General features: G+C 41.0%; 1 protein-coding gene across 1 annotated transcript in view; it reads right to left on the reverse strand.

Annotated features, from left to right (window-relative positions):
- Positions 1-16,490, reverse strand: part of lingo1a (leucine rich repeat and Ig domain containing 1a) — a 321,591-nt gene that overhangs the window by 253,557 nt on the left and 51,544 nt on the right. The window lies entirely within an intron of this gene.

Here is a 16,490-nt window from a genome sequence, read left to right on the forward strand (position 1 = left end):
ATTAATGTAACTTTAGTTGTTATACAAACACGGCAATATGTTGAGATTTTTAATAGATTGTAAGGCTCCATGAAACGACGCTAATGATGATTTGAAAAAAGTCGCTTGAAAGGCATGAGCTCTGCTGTGCTTTGTTCAGCCTGTACACACTTATCAGTCTCTCATTCACAATTTGACAAGCACTTGATAATGCCTCAAAATTTTCCGGCGGCATCCCCTTTGTGTGGCCGTAATACACCTTAAAGTTCATGCCTTTTGCGGCCAGTGGCCGTTGTGCACTTGGCCCGGAGTGCTACGTTGTGCCCTTCTCCCTAAGTACTGCGCTCTGAAGCACTTCTCACTCTCATGGCAGACACATCGGGGATGCAACTGCGCAGGTCTTATCCAATTCTGAGGTGAATATCGAAGATATTGGAAGAACAGTCCACATTTCCTTTTCATCAGCCAACAAGATGAGTAAGGCTAGTGCTTTTTCTGTTAGTTAGGCCATGTCAATCTACTATCCCCATAGTAAAAAAGTTGACCTATTCTGTGCAAGAAATACATTTTCCAAACATAGTCTGGGACAGTTGTGGGATGCGATAGATCCCAAATTAATACAACCAATAGCATCCATTAACAACAAAAAATGTACTCGGTGTGGCTGACGCAACAGATCAGAACGTTTAGCTTTAAATGTTGATAAACTATTAGGCTATTTCTTCACATTATAATTGTAGAAATGCACACATGGCAGTAGGCTATAAGCACGAATGTTCCATTAGTGGGGAAATACCATGATCAAAAGCATTGGTGGAAAAAGTACTCAATTGTCATACTTGAGTAAAAGTAAAGATAACTTAATAGAAAATGACTCAAGTGAAAGTCACCCAGTAAAATACTATTTGATTAAAAGTCTAAAGTATTTGTTTTTTAATATACTTAAGTATCAAAAGTAAATGGAATTGCTAAAATGTACTTAAGTATCAAAAGTAAAAATTAAAGTATAAATAATGTCAAATTCCTTATTTTAAGCAAACCAGACGGCACAATTATTTTTATTGACGGATAGCCAGGGGCACACTCCAACACTCAGACATAATTTACAAGCAAAGCATTTGTGTTTAGTTAGTCTGCCAGATCAGAGGCAGTAGGGATAACCAGGGATGTTCTCTTGATAGGTGTGTGAATTGGACCATTTTCCTGTCAAAACGTAACAAGTACTTTTGGGTGTCAGGGAGAATGTATGGAGTGAAAAGTACATTATTTTCTTTAAGAATGTAGTGAAGTAAAAGTTGGCAAAAATATAAATAGTAAAGTACAGATACCTAAAAAAACTTCTTAAGTAGTACTTTAAAGTATTTTAACTTAAGTACTTTACACCACTGATCAAAAGTGACCGAACATGCGATAATGCATGTATTTCTTTTATAATAAAAGTGCATTTTTATGGTGAAAAATATCTTACACAAACTTGAAACTCTCGTTCTGGTTATGTAGTTAGGCTCTACACCCCCCTCAACACAATTTTTTAAGTTATTTGGCCACAAACCTTATTAAAACATATAGACCTATGGGCTAGGCTACATGAGGTGCGCGACTATGATTCGAAAAAATTCAGAAGTTATAGGCTAATACGATCAACCATCAGACTATTCTTGATTTAATCTTGTCTGTATATATACTAAATAACGTGTTAAATTTGATTTACAATTTACCATTATCATGCAGCTGTCTCAGAACAGGGGCAGTGGGGAAAAATACATGTAATCTATGCATTTGAATAGCAAATGGAGGACGCTTTTCCCGTGGTTCGTTTTCATGCCAGCCAGGTAGGCTATACTCCTGTTGTAAAGATAAGCAATGTACTTAATTTTAGGAAATTTGATAAATAAATATAGTAAGCCTAGCCTATAGAAAGCTGATGGGATTCACCTCTTTTTAATAGAGGGCATCACTCTGTTTTCTCTCACAAATGCATAGCCTGTCTTCCCTGTGGCTCAGTTGGTAGAGCATGGCGTTTGCAACGCCAGCATGGTGTGTGCAATGCCAGGGTTGTGGGATCGATTCCCACGGGGGGCCAGTACAAAAAGAAAATGCATGAAATTAAATGTATGCATTCACTACTGTAAGTTGCCCTGGATAAGAGCGTCTGCTAAATGACTAAAATGTAAATGTCTATAGAAATGTTGCACAAGATGAGCTCATGGGCTATCATGAAGTGTTTGATTAGATTTTCGATAACATTTGCATTGATGTCAGAGTGATTAGAGGGACAATAGCGTGCTGAGTACCAAGCAGTTAGCAAGTTTGTTAGGCTACTAATGACCATCAGCAGCATCAGAGCTTGGAGAAACATACTTTCCATGACTAAATAGTCATGTGGAATTTGAAAGCCTTCTGACTCGTCACTGCAGATGTGGCGGTAATACGGTCACCGCAACAGCCCTACCATTTACCATGTTTTTTTACCTTTTCACATGTACCAACAAACGGGTGTGATCATTCTACAGTGGTCCTTGGAGCGTACGCAACAGTCAGCATTTGAGCTAGCCTGTGTTTTTTCACAGAAACATTTTGCACAAACACAGTCCTTGCAAAGTTATGTCCTGAATGTGACAAGTTTATTTCTGGATGCAATGTTCAGACATTCACAGAAGTATGAACAGCATACACAATCATCCAAACCGGAAAATGTAAGCTACGTTACTCCTAGCGGTAACTGAGGAAATATTGACGTAACACAAGCGGTCATTAGATAACTCCCGGCTGACAGAAACCACAACATGAATTAGCTAATACCAATTACTATTTATAATTAATCATATTACGGGTGAACTCAATATTGATCAAAATAATTGAGGAACACTTTCTGGAAATAATCCAATGATGGGTAGTTTGTTTGCGCCACCATGTTTGTTATTCACATCCAAAGATAATAAGAGGAGACAAGGTGAGTTTGTTCTGTTTGCAGTATGCGTGTTGAAGGGGGTGTGTCATCTAAGATCATTAATTTCCAGAAGTTTACCTGAAATCTGAACCATTCTTTCACCTCATTATAACATCTTTGGTGTGACAGACAACAAACATGGCGCCAAACATAGCTGGCAAATAGCTTAGCATTAGCTCATTACAATCAGTACAACCTTCAAAAAAGTATTTTACACACATCATAGGTCTCCATTACAATCTTTGTGTAGCCATTTGGTGAAAGTGCATAGCTGTATTCATTTATATCCACTAGATGGCACTGTCCCATTAAGAGATGCATAAATGAGGTGCACAAGCGGTTATGGGATTGCGCATGTGCAGCGTGTGAGAGTGAGAACGAGAGCAAGCAATTACACTGGCGAGCTGTTGAAATCCATCATGGGTCCAAAGTTACTTCACGTGAGTAAATAATACTTTTTTTTATCTTACTCTTGTACTGGAATATCATATTTTGCACATTCTGCAATGTATAAAAGTTTGTTTTGTAATATTTATGCCTTTTGATGCTTTCAGATTGACATGAGGATGTTAGCTTCTTGCTAGCTGAATATCAGTGCTCTCAGAACCACGTTATGGAGTTGATGTAAAAAATTATTTGAAGCGTGAGTAATTGTCAGATTTACATTTTGTTTCGCATAACGCTTCAGTGTGTTGTATTTTGTTTCATTTTTGAATTGTAACTTATCTGTTGATATGACATTTCTCCCAGTGATGTATGGGTGAGATGAGGATCTGCTGTTCCATGTGGGGTTAGGGTATCACATGGACAGTGTTTGTAAATATTGATGTTGTTTTATGAAAAACTGTATTTTAGTTTTTCATGCAGTGTAATTTTGTTTACAGACATCTTGTACCCAGATATTTGAAATTTTAGAAAGTCCATTCTAACTGTGAACATTGTGGTCTCTGTATTTTCTTGTGTTTTTCTATGGAAAGCAGAGCCACTAACCATTTATGTATTTCACTTTATGTATTGTACTCAGATTGTTTTTATGCACTTCACTAACATATTTATTTCACTTGATTGTGATTTAGACTTAACTTTACTTTATGGGGACTTTATCCTATTTTAAATGTAAGCTTTGACAGAATAAACAACCCCAAATAAGTTTGTTCTGTGCTGGGTTTACTTTTGCCAGGCTACATATGCAATAATCGGAATGCATTATTTGTCACCAGTACTTGAAAACATGTGAATAAAACTGTAAATACATACATACATGCATACATATACACATGCTACAGTAGAAACAACAACACAATATACAGAAAGTAAGGCACTTACTTTGATAGGAACGCACACATGTCCAAAGTTATTATTTGTAAGGAAAACAAGAAGGCAATGCGAGCACTATCCAGAGAATTTGCCAATTCGTGCAAGATATGTCTGCATTCTTGAGCTGAGGAAACATTGAAGTGTGTGGGCTCTCCTCTAAGAGAGAAGTTTGTCCGGCTCAGTAAAGCCTCAAACATAAATTGTTTGCAACGCTGAAAGGGGATACTTCTATGTGAATTAATGAGGTGGAACACACCTCAATTTAAACTGTTGTTAGAAAATACAACTTGTTAGAAAATAATTTGAAATTGACAAGTTCAAACATAGCCTATAGATAATTAACAGGCAGCACGTGTTATCTGTCCTGTTGCGTAACAATCACATTTTGGAACAGTGAATGCATTCTGACATCACGTGCATAAAACTCACGCTGTGGTGTCCGTTAGAGATATTTGGAACTCACATATGAAAAAGGTTAAATACAGAACTAGGCTTAATCTGGATGCAGGAAACCAGCCCTGAGTTATACACAGATGTTTTGACCAAATGGTCTTCCTCAGGTCATGACGTAAGCAGACATTACCGTTTATCTATAGTTATACTGATGTCTGAGCATTTTCCATCACTCTCATGGTGTGAAGATTACATTTTTTGTCAGGTGGCGAGAACTCTCTTAGCCTTGACGTTAATTCTGTTATGGATACCACTTGCAATTTAATGAGATATGTGGGTGTTGGAAGGTAGACTAATTTGAATAATTGGGAACTGGTAGATTTGATTCTCCCAAATTACTGTAGTAGACATTGAAATGAAATATATGTTATGACAATAAGGTTATAAAGACCCACAAGCATTGCACCCTGCAATATAACTGTTGATTAAATCACAGAATACGAGTTTCCAACATTAAGTTCCAAGGAGGAAGTGACTTAAAAGTTAGGGAACATAAACGTAACCACATGTAATTGGATTTGCATTAGTATACACATCAAAAGTCCCAATGCAGTTACACCTCACTTTTCTATTTTTCTAGTTATTACATAAAACTAATCAGAATTCCGAAGATTGCTAAAGTCATGTCTTAAAATGTTTTTCTGAGATGTGATTTAATATGGAGGACACAGCAAGCCACCCTATTCCCTACATAAGGGACGATGGCATTTCCCGTATGATTGATGAGGATCTCCATATTGCAAATGTACGGTCCCTTACTAGACGTCTGCGAATGTTTTTAAAATAGGCCGATGGCCTCAGGCCGTGCCCCAGGGCCAGATCTTCCGGGAAGTTATCAAATGAATTCTCTCGGACATTTGGTTTCCATTTTATAAAATGTTAACATTTTGGTAATTTTTCCACTGTTGCGGAATATTCCACCAGATGGCGGCTGGCTGCTTATTGCAAATGGACAAAACATCACCAAAGTGACATGGCCATTTGTCCTAAACGGAAAATATTTCGACAACAAAACTCAGTGAGCACAGGTTTGGCCAAGTGGGCTTTTTGCCCAGAAATAAGATGGCGTCGATGCCTCAACGCTTTTTGAGTTAACCTGTTAGGGCTAGGGGGCAGTATTTGCACGGCTGGATAAAAAAAATGTACTCGATTTAATCTGGTTACTAATCGTACCCAGTAACTAGAATATGCATATACTTATTATATATGGATAGAAAACACTCTAAAGTTTCTAAAACTGTTTGAATGGTGTCTGTGAGTATAACAGAACTCATTTGGCAGGCAAAACCCTGAGACATTTTCTGACAGGAAGTGGATACCTGATGTGTTGTATTACCTTTAAACCTATGCCATTGAAAAACACAGGGGCTGAGGAATATTTTGGCACTTCCTATTGCTTCCACTAGATGTCACCAGCCTTTACAAAGTGTTTTGAGTCTTCTGGAGGGAGATCTGACCGAACAAGAGCCATGGAACGATGATGGCCCATTAGACACCTGGCGCGCGAGTTCATGTTGGGTACCCTCGTTCCAATACGTTATAAAAGAGAATGCATTCGTCCACCTTGAATATTATTCATGTTCTGGTTAAAAAAGGCCCTAATGATTTATGCTATACAACGTTTGACATGTTTGAACGAACGTAAATATATTTTTTCCCCTCGTTCATGAAGTGAAGTCCGGCGGGCTTAGATCATGTGCTAACAAGACGGAGATTTTTGGACATAAATGATGAGCTTTTTTGAACAAAACTACATTCGTTATGGACCTGTGATACCTGGAAGTGACATCTGATGAAGAGAAACAAAGGTAATGGATTATTTACATAGTATTTTCGATTTTAGATCTCCCCAACATGGCGGCTAGTCTGTATCGCAACGCGTATTTTTCTGGGCGCAGTGCTCAGATTATTGCAAAGTGTGATTTCCCAGTAAGGTTATTTTTAAATCTGGCAAGTTGATTGCGTTCAAGAGATGTAAATCTATAATTCTTTAAATGACAATATAATATTTTACCAATGTTTTCTAATTTTAATTATTTAATTTGTGGTGCTGACTTGACTGCCGGTTATTGGAGGGAAACGATTTCCTCAACATCAATGCCATAGTAAAACGCTGTTTTTGGATATAAATATGAACTTGATAGAACTAAAAATGCATGCATTGTCTAACATAATGTCCTAGGAGTGTCATCTGATGGAGACTGTAAAAGGTTAGTGCATCATTTTAGCTGGTTTTATGGTTTTGGTGACCCTGTCTTTGAATTGACAAAACATTACACACAGCTATTGTCAATGTACTCTCCTAACATAATCTAACTTTATGCTTTCGCCGTAAAACCTTTTTGAAATCGGACAACGTGGTTAGATTAAGAAGATGTTTATCTTTCAAAGGGTGTAAGATAGTTGTATGTTTGAAAAATTTGAATTTTGACATTTATTTGGTTTCAAATTTGCCGCTCTTGAAATGCACCTGCTGTTGATGGAGTGCACCACGGGGGGGACGCTAGCGTCCCACCTAGCCCATAGAGGTTAATATATATTCTTTTCAAAATTGTTTTCAAATTATATCGTTTTATAGATACACCTCTCCTGAATCGAACCACGTTGTTCAATTTCAAAAAGGCTTTACAGCAAAAGCAAAACATTAGATTATGTTAGAGGAGTATATCGTAAAAGTAGCCACATAGCCATTTTCCGACCAACTACATGCATCACAAATAACCAAAAAACAGCTAAATGCAGCACTAACCTTTGACAATCTTCATCAGATGACACACCTAGGACATCATGTTACACAATACATGCATTCTTTTGTTCGATAAAGTTAATATTTATATATAAAAACAGCATTTTACATCGGCGCGTAACGTTGACTATTTTCCCTCAAATGCATCTGGTGAAACAGCGCTACAATTTACTAAATTACTATTTGAAAACATTTTTAAAATGTAATATTGTCATTCTAAGATTTATAGATGAATATCTCTTGAAAGCACCTGTAATGCCAGATTAAAAAATAACTTTACTGGGTAATCACACTTTGCGATAAAAGGAGATGCGATACTCAGAACAATAGGCTAGCAATACAGGTCAGCGCCATCTTGGAACAATCGCATATCAAATCTAGTCTTGTATACTATTGTCAATAATCCCTTACCTTTGTTTATCTTCATCCTTAGGCACTTCCAGGAATCCCAGGTCCACAACAAATGTATTTTCGTTTGAAAAAGTTCATCCTTTATGTTCCAATAGCTTGTTCTTGTTAGCGCGTTCTGAAAGCTGCACCAAAAGTTCCGACGTGCGCGGGGCTACTCTTTCAAAAAAATGCATTTTTTTCTTATTTAGGTTCGTTCAAACATGTCAATCGTTGTATAACATAAATCTTTAGGGCCTTTTTCAACCAGAGCTCCAATAAGATTCAAGGGGGACGATTGGATTGTCTTTATAAACGTTTCGAAAGGGGAGGGTAGCCAGGGGCGCCGGCGTCATAATGGTGATGGCCCTCCTCATGTGACCACGTTCCACAGCGTCTCATTCAGTCAGTTTTCACAGTAGGAGACTCAAATCACTTTGTAAAGACTGGGGACATCTAGTGGAAGCAATAGGAAGTGCCCAATGAACCATTGCTCACGGTGTGATTTATAGGCAACGAGATGAAGTTGAGTCCGCAATTCAGAATTCCACTTCCTGTTTCGATCTGTCTCGGGGTTTTGACTGCCATATGAGTTCTGTTATACTCACAGACACCATTCAAACAGTTTTGGAAACTTTAGGGTGTTTTCTATTCACAAGTATTAATTCTATGCATATCCTAGCTTCTGAGTTTGAGTAGTAGGCCGTTTAAAATGTGCACAATTTTTTTTCAAAAAGCGCTGTAGCGCCTCCTATCCTAGGTGACCGTCAAGAGGTTAAGTCAATAGTGCACGGTGAGTTATGTGGCTGTGGAAGGTTCTCAGGCCGAGAAACAGCCTCACACATTTGAAATGACTTCAATTAATTTTGACCATCGTGAAAATGACAACATTTAGTCCCAGAGTCATAAGACTAGGTGCATTGAAACCGCCTCGGCCCATAGAGATGGACCCTAAAGTTTCTGTCCGATTGCTCTTTCAGGGACCCCGTAGCAACGGCCGGAAAAATATAATTTTCAGCACTAATTAAGGTTGCTGCTCGGGGTCCGAATGACCTATCGAGCCAAAACTCGGGATTTGGGGTCGCCTCAGCTAGACCAACACATAATGTCCGAACTGGACCCGCAGCTAGAATGTAACTACGTGTTTTACATTTTTATTATTGTTTAACTTCTCTAGGGCCAGTGGGACGAAATCGTCCCACCTTAGTAACAGCCAGTGGAATCCTGTGGCGCGTTATTCAAATACCTTAGAAATGCTATTACTTCAATTTCTCAAACATATGACTATTTTACACCATTTTAAAGAAAAGACTTTCGTTAATCTAACCACACTGTCCGATTTCAAAAAGGCTTTACAACGAAAGCAAAACATTAGATTATGTCAGCAGAGTAACCAGCCAGAAATAATCAGACACCCATTTTTCAAGCTAGCATATAATGTCACATAAACCCAAACCACAGCTAAATGCAGCACTAACCTTTGATGATCTTCATCAGATGACAACCCTAGGACATTATGTTATACAATACATGCATGTTTTGTTCAATGAAGTTCATATTTATATCAAAAACCAGCTTTTTACATTAGCATGTGACGTTCAGAACTAGCATACCCCCCGCAAACTTCCGGTGAATTTACTAAATTACTCACGATAAACGTTCACAAAAAACATAACAATTATTTTAAGAATTATAGATACAGAACTCCTCTATGCACTCGCTATGTCCGATTTTAAAATAGCTTTTCGGTGAAAGCACATTTTGCAATTTTCTAAGTAGATAGCCCGGCATCACAGGGCTAGCTATTTACACACCCACCAAGTTTAGCACTCACCAGAGTCAGATTTACTATAAGAAAAATGTTATTACCTTTGCTGTTCTTTGTCAGAATGCACTCCCAGGACTTCTACTTCAATAACAAATGTTGGTTTGGTCCCAAATAATCCATTGTTATATCCAAATAGCGGCGTTTTGTTCGTGCGTTCAAGACACTATCCGAATGGTAAAGAAGGGTGACGAGCATGACGCATTTCGTGACAAAAAAATTCTAAATATTCCATTACCGTACTTCGAAGCATGTCAACCGCTGTTTAAAATCAATTTTTATGCAATTTTTCTCGTAAAAAAGCGATAATATTCCGACCGGGAATCTGCGTTTAGGTAAAAAGACGAAAGAAAATAAAGCATGGGGTCGACTCGTGCACGCGCCTAAGCCCATTGTCCTCTGATCGGCCACTTACCAAAGGCGATAATGTGTTTCAGCCAGATGCTGCCTCGATATCATTCAGCTTTTTCCCGGGTTCTGAGAGCCTATGGGAGCCGTAGGAAGTGTCACGTTACAGCAAAGATCCTCAGTCTTCAATAAAAGAGCCAAGATGAACAAGAACTTGTCAGACAGGTCACTTCCTGTATGGAATCATCTCAGGTTTTTGCCTGCCATATGAGTTCTGTTATACTCACAGACACCATTCAAACAGTTTTAGAAACTTTAGTGTGTTTTCTATCCAAAGCCAATAATTATATGCATATTCTAGTTTCTGGGCAGGAGTAATAATCAGATTAAATCGGGTACGTTTTTTATCCGGCCGTGAAAATACTGCCCCCTAGCCATAACAGGTTAAACAGAGCCAAGAAGCCCAAGGAATGGTCAGAGAGGGTACTTCCTGTTTGGAATGTTCTCAGGTTTTTGCCTGCCATATGAGTTCTGTTATACTCACAGACACCATTCAAACAGTTTTAGAAACTTTAGGGTGTTTTCTATCCAAAGCCAATAATGATATGCATATTCTAGTTTCTGGGCAGTAGTAATAACCAGATTAAATCGGGTACGTTTTTTATCCGGCCGTGTAAATACTGCCCCCTAGCCCTAACAGGTTAACCTCTATGGGCTAGGTGGGACGCTAGCGTGCCACCCGTGGTGCACTCCATCAACAGCAGGTGCATTTCAAGAGCGGCAAATTTGAATCCAAATAAATGTCAAAATTCAAATTTTTCAAACATACAACTATTTTACACCCTTTGAAAGATAAACATCTCCTTAATCTAACCACGTTTTACGATTTCAAAAAGGTTTTACGGCGAAAGCATAAATTTAGAGTATGTTAGGACAGTACATTTACAAGAGTTGTGTGTAATGTTTTGTCAAGTCAAAGACAGGGTCACCAAAACCATAAAACCAGCTAAAATGATGCACTAACCTTTTACAATCTCCATCAGATGACACTCCTAGGACATTATGTTAGACAATGCATGCATTTTTAGTTCTATCAAGTTCATATTTATATCCAAAAACAGCGTTTTACTATGGCATTGATGTTGAGGAAATCGTTTCCCTCCAATAACCGGCAGTCAAGTCAGCGTCACAAATTAAATAATTAAAATTAGAAAACATTGGTAAAATATTATATTGTCATTTAAAGAATTATAGATTTACATCTCTTGAACGCAATCAACTTGCCAGATTTAAAAATAACCTTGCTGGGAAATCACACTTTGCAATAATCTGAGCACTGCGCCCAGAAAAATACGCGTTGCGATACAGACTAGACGTCATGTTGGGGAGATCTAAAATCGAAAATACTATGTAAATAATCCATTACCTTTGATTCTCTTCATCAGATGTCACTTCCAGGTATCACAGGTCCATAACGAATGTAGTTTTGTTCAAAAAAGCTCATCATTTATGTCCAAAAATCTCCGTCTTGTTAGCACATGATCTAAGCCAGCCGGACTTCTCGTCATGAACGAGGGGAAAAAATATATTTACGTTCGTTCAAACATGTCAAACGTTGTATAGCATAAATCATTAGGGCCTTTTTTAACCAGAACATGAATAATATTCAAGGTGGACGAATGCATACTCTTTTATAACGTATTGGAACGAGGGTACCCAACATGAACTCGCGCGCCAGGTGTCTAATGGGACATCATCGTTCCATGGCTCTTGTTCGGTCAGATCTCCCTCCAGAAGACTCAAAACACTTTGTAAAGGCTGGTGACATCTAGTGGAAGCAATAGGAAGTGCCAAAATATTCCTCAGCCCCTGTCTTTTTCAATGGGATAGGTTTAAAGGTAATACAACACATGAGGTATCCACTTCCTGTCAGAAAATGTCTCAGGGTTTTGCCTGCCAAATGAGTTCTGTTATACTCACAGACACCATTCAAACAGTTTTAGAAACTTTAGAGTGTTTTCTATCCATATATAATAAGTATATGCATATTCTAGTTACTGGGTAGGATTAGTAACCAGATTAAATCGGGTACATTTTTTTATCCAGACGTGCAAATGCTGCCCCCTAGCCCTAACAGGTTAAACAGAAAGCGCTATCAATTTTGGGCCTGCTCTGAAAAATGTGATAGTGGCTTCTAAACGAGTTGGACAAACTGGGTTTGGTGTCAGTTTGGTGTCAGAATGATATCTTATTGACTGATGGACGTTGACTTGCTGGCTGACTTTTGTCCATTTCCAATAAGTTTAAACAATGATGAACCATCACCAAAATGACAGACTGAAATCAACACTAAAAGTGTTGGAAAATGGCGTCATGGTAATCATCGTTTCTCCCAACAGATGTCCAAGAAAAAACTCACACACACACACAACTAGGATGGAGTGACACAGTGTAGGCCTTAAAGACACACAGAGCCTGAAATGGCATCACCATAATCTCTAGGCCGTGCCGAGTTCAACACGACACCCCGCTTGACCGTAGCTCACTTGGTCTGACCGCAGCGACCGTGTAAAAAAGTAGTCCCAAAATGAATCCTGTCCTAAATTTCAGGTGCTTTTGGGTGACAGCGGCAGAACAGTTAGGCTTTGAAGCACAATTCAACCAGAGGAACGTTCCTAAGGTCCTCCCGATCTGTGCAAACCTAATCATGACCGTGTGGCATTAACCCAGTGAAAACAGGTTGTTTTCATCTAACAGTTTGCAATGACATCTCTCCCCATAGGAATACATTGCCTGCTGCCCTAACTTCAACCTGAAGCCTATGTGGGTTGTGAATGCCATATCAAACTGTCTTTGATGACAATCCATCAGCCTACTATGAGGACTACCTCTGCTGATTCTGAGCAACCGGAAGTGGTTAAATTCACGCTAAAAGTTGTTTTGATATACCCATCCTGCAGTTTGTAAAAAACACTGCATTCAACCCTCGGTAATCAGTCAGTTCTTAACGTAAAGACTCAAAACTCAGGATTCTGTAAAAGCCTACCCCAAGGAGGATATGTGTTCACTTTCAGCTTCCTGTGCCAACCGGAAGTGCCTTAAATTGGGGTCATAGGGGCTGTTTTGAAGGCTTAACCTGTTGGGGATAGGGGGCAGTATTTGCACGGCCGGATAAAAAACATACCCGATTTAATCTGGTTATTACTACTGCCCAGAAACTAGAATATGCATATAATTGTTTGATTTGGATAGAAAACACCCTAAGGTTTCTAAAACTGTTTGAATGGTGTCTGTGAGTATAACAGAACTCATATGGCAGGCAAAAACCTGAGAAGATTCTGTACAGGAAGTGCCCTCTCTGACCATTTCTTGGCCTTCTACACTCTCTTTATTGAAAACAAAGGATCTCTGCTGTAACGTGACACTTTAGGCTCTCAGAAGGCGCCAGAACATTGAATGATGACTCTGCTGTCCCAGGCTGAAAAACAGTAGCGCATTTGGTAAGTGGTCGATCTGAGAACAATGAGACAGGGGCGCGCTTGCACGTGAAGAGTCCACTTTAGATTTTGAGTCTTTGAACGGAAAGGACGTCTCCCGGTCGGAATATTATCGCTTTTTTACGAGAAAAATCGCATAAAAATTGATTTTAAACAGCGTTTGACATGCTTCGAAGTAGGGTAATGGAATATTTCGATTTTTTTTGTCACGATATGCGTCCGTGCGTCACCGTTCGGATAGTGTCTTGAACGCAAGAACAAAACAGAGGATATTTGATCATAACTATGGATTATTTTGAACCAAAGCAACATTTGTGGATGAAGTAGAAGTCCTGGGAGTGCATTTACATTTACATTAACATTTAAGTCATTTAGCAGACGCTCTTATCCAGAGCGATTTACAAATTGGTGCATTCACCTTATGATATCCAGTGGAACAACCACTTTACAATAGTGCATCTAAATCTTTTAAGGGGGGGGTTAGAAGGATTACTTTATCCTATCCTAGGTATTCCTTAAAGAGGTGGGGTTTCAGATGTCTCCGGAAGGTGGTGATTGACTCCGCTGTCCTGGCGTCGTGAGGGAGCTTGTTCCACCATTGGGGTGCCAGAGCAGCGAACAGTTTTGACTGGGCTGAGCGGGAACTGTGCTTCTTCAGAGGTAGGGGGGCCAGCAGGCCAGAGGTGGATGAACGCAGTGCCCTTGTTTGGGTGTAGGGCCTGATCAGAGCCTGAAGGTATGGAGGTGCCGTTCCCTTCACAGCTCCATAGGCAATCACCATGGTCTTGTAGCGGATGCGAGCTTCAACTGGAAGCCAGTGGAGAGAGCGGAGGAGCGGGGTGACGTGAGAGAACTTGGGAAGGTTGAACACCAGACGGGCTGCGGCGTTCTGGATGAGTTGTAGGGGTTTAATGGCACAGGCAGGGAGCCCAGCCAACAGCGAGTTGCAGTAATCCAGACAGGAGATGACAAGTGCCTGGATTAGGACCTGTGCCGCTTCCTGTGTGAGGCAGGGTCGTACTCTGCGAATGTTGTAGAGCATGAACCTACAGGATCGGGTCACCGCCTTGATGTTAGTGGAGAACGACAGGGTGTTGTCCAGGATCACGCCAAGGTTCTGAGCACTCTGGGAGGAGGACACAAGGGAGTTGTCAACCGTGATGGCGAGATCATGGAACGGGCAGTCCTTCCCCGGGAGGAAGAGCAGCTCCGTCTTGCCGAGGTTCAGCTTGAGGTGGTGATCCATCATCCACACTGATATGTCTGACAGACATGCAGAGATGCGATTCGCCGCCTGGTTATCAGAAGGGGAAAGGAGAAGATTAATTGTGTGTCGTCTGCATAGCAATGATAGGAGAGACCATGTGAGGATATGACAGAGCCAAGTGACTTGGTGTATAGCGAGAATAGGAGAGGGCCTAGAACAGAGCCCTGGGGGACACCAGTGGTGAGAGCGCATGGTGCGGAGACAGATTCTCGCCACGCCACCTGGTAGGAGCGACCTGTCAGGTAGGACGCAATCCAAGCGTGGGCCGCGCCGGAGATGCCCAACTCGGAGAGGGTGGAGAGGAGGATCTGATGGTTCACAGTATCAAAGGCAGCAGATAGGTCTAGAAGGATGAGAGCAGAGGAGAGAGAGTTAGCTTTAGCAGTGCGGAGAGCCTCCGTGACACAGAGAAGAGCAGTCTCAGTTGAATGCCCAGTCTTGAAACCTGACTGATTAGGATCAAGAAGGTCATTCTGAGAGAGATAGCAGGAGAGCTGGCCAAGGACGGCACGTTCAAGAGTTTTGGAGAGAAAAGAAAGAAGGGATACTGGTCTGTAGTTGTTGACATGGGAGGGATCGAGTGTAGGTTTTTTCAGAAGGGGTGCAACTCTCGCTCTCTTGAAGACGGAAGGGACGTAGCCAGCGGTCAAGGATGAGTTGATGAACGAGGTGAGGAAGGGGAGAAGGTCTCCGGAAATGGTCTGGAGAAGAGAGGAGGGGATAGGGTCAAGTGGGCAGGTTGTTGGGCGGCCGGCCGTCACAAGACGCAAGATTTCATCTGGAGAGAGAGGGGAGAAAGAGGTCAAAGCACAGGGTAGGGCAGTGTGAGCAGGACCAGCGGTGTCGTTTGACTTAGCAAATGAGGATCGGATATCGTCAACCTTCTTTTCAAAATGGTTGACGAAGTCATCCGCAGAGAGGGAGGAGGGGGGGGAGGGGGAGGAGGATTCAGGAGGGAGGAGAAGGTAGCAAAGAGCTTCCTAGGGTTAGAGGCAGATGCTTGGAATTTAGAGTGGTAGAAAGTGGCTTTAGCAGCAGAGACACTAGAGGAGAATGTAGAGAGGAGGGAGTGAAAGGATGCCAGGTCCGCAGGGAGGCGAGTTTTCCTCCATTTCCGCTCGGCTGCCCGGAGCCCTGTTCTGTGAGCTCGTAGTGAGTCGTCGAGCCACGGAGCAGGAGGGGAGGACCGAGCCGGCCTGGAGGATAGGGGACAGAGAAAATCAAAGGATGCAGAAAGGGAGGAGAGGAGGGTTGAGGAGGCAGAATCAGGAGATAGGTTGGAGAAGGTTTGAGCAGAGGGAAGAGATGATAGGATGGAAGAGGAGAGAGTAGCGGGAGAGAGAGAGCGAAGGTTGGGACGGCGCAATACCATCCGAGTAGGGGCAGAGTGAGAAGTGTTGGATGAGAGCAAGAGGGAAAAGGATACAAGGTAGTGGTCGGAGATTTGGAGGGGAGTTGCAATGAGATTAGTGGAAGAACAGCATCTAGTAAAGATGAGGTCAAGCATATTGCCTGCCTTGTGAGTAGGGGGGGAGGTGAGAGGGTGAGGTCAAAAGAGGAGAGGAGTGGAAAGAAGGAGGCAGAGAGGAATGAGTCAAAGGTAGACGTGGGGAGGTTAAAGTCACCCAGAACTGTGAGAGGTGAGCCATCCTCAGGAAAGGAACTTATCGAGGCGTCAAGCTCATTGATGAACTCTCCAAGGGAACCTGGAGGGCGATAAA

This window comes from Salmo salar, chromosome ssa10, assembly GCF_905237065.1.
Source record: "Salmo salar chromosome ssa10, Ssal_v3.1, whole genome shotgun sequence".
NCBI lineage: Eukaryota > Metazoa > Chordata > Actinopteri > Salmoniformes > Salmonidae > Salmo > Salmo salar.